The 6,946-nt window shown below is 43.0% G+C and overlaps 1 long non-coding RNA gene across 1 annotated transcript in view; it reads right to left on the bottom strand.

Annotated features, from left to right (window-relative positions):
- Positions 1 to 266: 266 nt before the first annotated feature.
- LOC119590012 overlaps positions 267 to 6,946 on the bottom strand; it is a 68,537-nt gene continuing 61,857 nt past the window's right edge. Inside the window, exon 3 of the long non-coding RNA XR_005230227.1 lies at positions 267 to 419. This is a non-coding gene — a long non-coding RNA (uncharacterized LOC119590012). The remainder of the gene's footprint in view (positions 420 to 6,946) is intronic.

Below are 6,946 nucleotides of genomic sequence, written 5' to 3'. Positions count from 1 at the left end.
CTCTTCTCTGTCTTCTCTTTCTCTTCTCTCTCTCTCTCTCTCTCTCTCTCTCTCTCTCTCTCTCTCTCTCTCTTTCTTCTCTCTCTTTCTTCTCTCTCTTTCTTCTCTCTCTCTTTCTTCTCTCTCTCTTTTTCTCTCTCTCTTTTTTCTCTCTCTCTTTCTTCTCTCTCTTCTCTTCTTCTCTCTCTCTCTCTCTCTCTTCTCTCTCTCTCCTCTCTCTCTTTTTGCTCTTTTTCTCTTTTCCTTCTCCCTCTCCCTCTCTGACTCTGTCTCTATTTTTCTCTTTCCCTTATCCTCACTATCACACCTTCTCTCTCCTTCCTCCTCTCCTCTTTCTCTCTCTCTTTCTCTTTCTCTTACCTTATCTCCTCCTCCCCGCCTCACAGTCCCGTACATGAAGCCAAGACTTGATTATTTACCTGTTAAGAAAAGGAAGAAAAAGAAAAGTAAATAAACACAAAACCGATAAGAATCGAGAAAACATTTTATGAGTCTTATGATGAGCATCTAATGGGGAACGAAATCCATTACGGAGAGAAAAAAAACTGAAGGTTATTTTTTCCTCCCAATTTGAAATGGACGGAGAGAGAGATGGAAAAAAAGAAATATAGAGGCGATGGAAGAAGAGATAATGGAAATAAATAAAAGGAGGAATAAAAGGGAAGACAACGGACGAGGAAAAGATACAAAGAGAGGAGGTAAAGCGAAACAAATGAAGGAAGAAAGAGACGCGATGATAGTAAAAGGGAAGTTGCAAAGAGAAAAAATAATGCAAAAAAAAAGTAAAATAAACTTGATACTTTGCTAATACGAATATGAAAATAAATCCAAAGATATATTTATTATCATTATACGGTGAAGCGAAGGGCATTTTGTCAAGAGAAAGAAACACACACAAACACACGCGCATGAATATAGATAGACAGTCAGATAGTTAGATAGACAAATACAGAGAAAAATCCTTTAAGTATAAGGAGAACAGAGAAAGGTCAGAGGACTAAGAGAACGACCAGCGCTGTCTCGGCGTCCTGACAGAGCGATTAAGTTTAGTTAAATCAACTTAGATATCTACAGAAGCGTCATCTGGAAAAATAATACATATGCTTGCATATATACATTCATACGTGTGTGCGTGTGTGTGTGTGTGTGTGTGTGTGTGTGAGTGTGTGTGTGCGTGTGTGTGTGTGTGTGTGTGTTTGTGTGTGTGTTTGCTGTGTTTTGTGTTTGTGTTTTTTGTTTGTTGGGTTTTTTTGTGGGGGGTGTGTTGGTGTGTGTGTGTGTGTGTGTGTGTGATAGTCATAAAGAGCACAAGATTTATAAGAAAAAAGGCATATCTGGCAAAGTGTTAATCAACTCCTTTCATCGAAATTCTCCATCGTACCTAAATCTATACTGAAACAAAAAACAGAAAAAAACACACCTATATCCCTTCTTAACCTTTAAATACATTTTCAATTTTTTTTATCTTTTTTTTTGCGTTATTTACGCTTCTGAATACCAAAAAGCAATTAAAAATCATTGACAATTAATCTGCAAGTCGATTAACTGGCGGTTGAAATCTGGAAATGAGTCATTAGGCTTCCCACTTCTCATTCAACAAGCGAAAAAAAACAAAAAAACAAAAAAAAAACATATAGGCCGAGGCTTTCATAACGATGCTAATTAAGTGATTATAATGCGACGGGAGATCCAGTCAGTAAAACGGCTGAGGCTGAGGCAGAGGCAGAGGCAGAGGCAGAGGCAGAGGCAGAGGCAGAGGCAGAGGCAGAGGCAGAGGCTGAGGCTGAGGCTTTCTTCATGAGGCTGAGGCTGAGGCTGAGGCAGAGGCTGAGGCTGAGGCAGAGGCAGAGGCTGAGGCAGAGGCTGAGGCGGAGGCAGAGGCAGAGGCTTGAGGCAGAGGCAGAGGCTGAGGCTGAGGCAGAGGCTGAGGGCAGAGGCTGAGGCTGAGGCAGAGGCTGAGGAGAGGCAGAGGCCAGAGGCTGAAGCTGAGGCTGGAGGCAGAGGACTGAGGCTGACAGAGGCTGAGGTCTGAGTGAGGCTGAGGCAGAGGCTGAGGCAGAGGCTGAGGCTGAGGGCTGAGGCAGAGCAAGAGCAGAGGCTGAGCTGAGGGCTGAGGTGAGGCGAGGCTGAGGCTGAGCTGACTTCCACTGATTAAACAAAAAAAAAGAAAAGAAAAGAAAAAGAAAAGAACAGAAAAAAAAAAAATGAAAAACACACACACACACATACATACATACATACATATATATATATATATATATATATAGATATATACTATATATAATATATATATATTTATATATATGTATATATATATATATATATTATATCATATAATATATATATTAATATATACAAATATATATGTACATATACATACAAATATACATATATACACACATACATATACATAGACATATGTATATGTGTGTGTGTGTGTGTGTGTGTGTGTGTGTGTGGTGTGTGATGGTGTGTGTGTGTGTTGTGTGTGTGTGCGTGCGTCGCGTGCGTGCGTGTTGCGTGTGGAGTGTGTGTGTGTGTGTGTGTGTGTGTGGTTTGTGCGTGTGCGTGTGCGTGTGCGTGTGCGTGTGCGTGTGCGTGTGTGTGTGAGGAAAAGTAAGATCTAGATTTAGTTTTAGGTAATGGTCGATACGAAAGAAAAAAAAATCCCGTTTCCCCTAGGATTTTCGAGAGAGTGTCCCGAACGGTTCTTATGGCGTGGGCTTTAGCTTCATTTTAGTAGAGAGAGGGGGGAAGGGAGTACATAGAAAAGGAGAGCGAAGAAGAGGGAGAGGAAGGAGAGAATGGGAGAAGGAGAGGAGGAGGAGGAGGAAGAGGAGGGGGAGAAGGAGGGGGGAGGAGGAGAGAGAGAAGATAGACAGAGAGCGAGAGAGCGTGAGAGAGAGAGAGAGATGAGATGAGGCAGCGAGCTTTGGAGAGAGAGAGAGAGAGAGATGAGGGAGAGAAAGAGAGAGGGGAGGAGAGGGCGAGAGGGAGGAGGGAGAAGGGAGAGAGCAAGAAGACCATGCGAGACGAGAGATGAGAGCGAGAGAGCAGAGAGAGAGAGAGATGAGAGAGACTGAAAGAGAGAGGAAGGAGCGAGAGAGGAGAGGAGGAGGAGAGGGTGGAGACGAGAGAAAGAGAGAGAGCAGAGTGAGAGAGAGAGAGAGAGAGAGACAGAGAGAGAGAGAGAGAGAGAAAGACGAGGAGAGAGAGAGAGAGAGAGAGAGAGAGAGAGCGAGAGAGAGATGAGAGAAGAAGGAGCTGAGAGAGAAGAGAGAGAGAGAGAGAGAGGAGGGAGAGCGAGAGAGAGAGGAGGATAGAGAGAGAGAAGAGAGGGAGAGAGAGAAGAGAGAGAGAGAGGAGAAGGAGAGGGAGAGGATGAGAGAAGAGAAAGAGAGAGAGGAGAGAAAGAAAAGAGAAAGAGAGAGAGAGAGAGGTAGAGAGAGAGAGAGAGAGAGAGAGGAGGGGGGAGAGGGAGAGAGAGAGAGAGCGAGAGGGAGGAGGGAGAGAGAGAGAGAGAGAGAGAGATGAGAGAGAGAGAGAGAGGAGAGAGAAAGAAAGATAAGATGAGAGAGAGAAAGAGAAAAGAGGAGAGAGAGAAAGAAAAAAAAAAAAAAAAAAAAAAAAAAAAAAAAAGAGAGAGAGAGAGAGAGAAAAGAGAGAGAGAAAAAGAGAGAGCGAGAGAGAGAGAGAGCGAGAGAGAGAGAGAAGAGAAAGAGAGAGAGAGAGAGAGAGAGAGAGGGAGGGAGGGAGGGAGGGAGGGAAGAGAAGACGAGAGAGGATTCCGGAGAGGAGAGAGAGAGAAGAGGGGAGAGAGAGAGAGAGAGAGAGAGGAGAGAGAGAGAGAGAGAGAGAGAGAGAAAGAGAGAAAATAATAATAATAGAATAAAATAAATAAGAAGCTGCAAGCACAGACAAAAAAATCTCAGACTTTCTAATTAACTGAAAACCAGACCAAAATTCCAGAATAAAATGACTTCAACCCCGACCAAAAGTGACCTCAATCACACCAGGTCAAAAATTTACCCACTGAGGCCGGACTAAAACTCACCCACCCTAGTACCAGTGACCCATGACTGCGATACCAACGATGACCGAACCAATACCAACTCCCCCATTCATACCAGACCCAAAATAACCCTTACAAAACCAGACTCCAACTGACCCATTTGCCGCTAATAACTAATAACTAATGACTCACTCAAGGCCAGACTAGACATGGCCCATCAGTACATGGCCATTGATACCAGCCCATTCAATACCAGATAAGAAGGGACACATTAACGCCAGAACCAAAATAAGAACTATCAGGAACGCGTTGATACAGACGGAAGCGCCAGCAGCCTCTCCAACTCTCTGACTCTCTCTCTCTCTCTGTCTCTGTCTCTCTCTCTCTGTCTCGCTCGCTCTCTCTCTTTCTTTCTCTGTCGACTCTCTCGCTCCTCTGTCTCCCTCGCTCTCTCCGGTCGTCTCTCTCCCTCTCGCTCTCCGAGCTCTCTCTCTTTCGCTCTCTCTCTCTCTCTCCTCTCTCTCTCGCTCTCTTCTCGCTCTTCGGGCTCTGTCTCATCTCTCTCTGTCTCGCTCGCGCTCTGTCGCGCTCGCGCGTAGCTCTCGCTGTCTCGCGTCTCTCTCTCTCTCGCCTCTGCGGCCGCCTCTCTCGTCGGCCTTGCCTCTCTCGCTCGTCGTCTCGCTCTGCTCTCCTGCTCTCTCTCTCTTCGCTCTCTCGTCGCTCCTCTCGCTCTCTCTATTCTCTCTCTCTCTCTCTCTCTCCGCCTCGTCTCTCGCTCTCGCGCCCTCCCCCACACACACACTCCACCACACCACAAAAGAATAGAGAGAGGAGAGATAGAGAATGAGAGCAGTAGATAGATATAGAGAGAGTAGAGGGAAGTATACTAGATACATATAGTATATATGTGTGTAGATATAGAGATAGAGAGATAGATATATATATATATAGATATATATATATATATAGAATGTATACATATAGATATGCACATATATAAAGATAGATAGACAGATATAAAGAGATAGAGAGAGATAGAGATATAGATCATAGACAACACAACTCGCCAGATGATATATATCCATATATAGATATAATATCTATAATATATATTGGTTACATATATCTAACACAAGTAATAGATATTATATATAATAGATCTATATATAGTATATATATATATATATCTAGAATAGTAGAGATATAGATATACACACAACACACACACAGACACCATATAAACAGGGGCTATATAATATATATATCTATATATATGATATATATATACTATATATATATACAATACTATAATATATATAATATATATATATATATAGATATATATATGTATATATTATATTATATTATATATATATACGTTGTGTGTATATAATATTAATATATATATATATATATATACATATAATATATAATATATATATATATATATATAGATATTAAATATAATATATATATATATTAATATATATATTGACATTTAAGGCACAAGGCGGAGACAGAAAGAGAGGAATAAGGCGGAGGAGAGAAGAGCAAGAGAGCGAGAACGAAGGGAGGACACAGGGGAAGCAGACGATAATTCCTCGCTTTAATCCACTCGCCCTCCCTTCGCTCTTCCTTTGTTTATCAACCCTGTCCCTCTTCCCTCTTTTATCAGACCTTTGCCTATTCTCTCTTTTATCAACTCCCTCTCCTTTCCTTCCTTCGTTCAGCCTTTCCCTCTACCCTCTTTTTATCGACGTTCCTTTTCCCTCAGTCATCTCTTATCGGCCCCTTTACTATTCTCTCTTTTATTAGCTCCTTGCCTCTTAACCCTTTCCTATCTTTATCTTTCTGTTTCGCCTTTTCCTCTTTCTGCTCCGCTCCCTTTCAACTATTTTCTTATCGCATTTCCTATTCCTTCTTTCTTATCGCCTTTCCTATTCCCTCTTTTTTATCGCCTTTCCTATTCCCTCTTTCTTATCGCCATTCCTTTTCTCTCTTTCTTATCGTCATTCCTATTCCCTCTTTCTTATCGCCATTCCTATTCCCTCTTTCTTATCGCCATTCCTATTCCCTCTATTCCTTCTTTCTTAAGCCGTTCCCTTTCATCCATTTTCTTATCGCCGTTCCTCCCTATTTCTTCTTTCTTACACCTTCCCATTCACCGATTTCCTCGTCACCTGTTCCTGTTCCTTCTTTCTTAACGCCGTTCCTCCCCTATTCCTAGTTTTTTGTGCCGTTCCTCTTCACCTATTTTCTAATCGTCGTTCCTTTCCCCTCTTTCTTGTCCTTTTCCCATTCCCATGTTTGCTGTTCTTATCTTCTTCTCGTTGTTATTCCTTTTCTTGTCTGCTTTATTCTTTACCTCTTTCCACTCTTTCATATATTCCTCGTTATTTCCATCCTTCCCTTTCCTTCTTTCTTTTTGTTTCGTCTTCTTTCATCTCTCCTTTCTTATTTCCCCCTTCGATCTTCGTCGTCCCTTATCCTCTTTGTTTTCTCTCACTCTTCCCTCTTCCCTCCATCCTCCCTTCTTCTTTCCCTCCCCCTCCCCTATTCCTCTCTCCCTCTTTATCACTCTCTCTTCCTTCCCTTCTCTTTAACCCCTTCTCTATCTCACTTTTTCCCCTCCTCCATCATCCCCCTTCCTTTCCCCATTTTTTCCTTCCCCTCTTCCCTAATCACCCTCTAACTCTTACCCTTTCCCTTACACCCCCCCCCCTCTTCCCCTCTTACCTAGCCTCTCTTCCGCTCCTCCCCCTCCCCCCTCCCCTTCACAACCCCCTCCCCCTGGTCCACCCGCCCCCCTCGCGACGCCACAGCGAGTCGGTCATGACTCCTAGGCGTGGCATGACGCGCGCTTCCTCACTTCCCTTCCCTTCCCTTCTCTTCTCTTCTCTTCTCTTCTCTTTCTCTTTCTTTCTCTTCTCTTCT

The sequence above is a fragment of the Penaeus monodon genome, chromosome 26 (genome assembly GCF_015228065.2).
Source record: "Penaeus monodon isolate SGIC_2016 chromosome 26, NSTDA_Pmon_1, whole genome shotgun sequence".
NCBI lineage: Eukaryota > Metazoa > Arthropoda > Malacostraca > Decapoda > Penaeidae > Penaeus > Penaeus monodon.
Note: the sequence above shows the minus strand (reverse complement) of the source record. Positions and strands in the feature narration are given on the sequence as shown.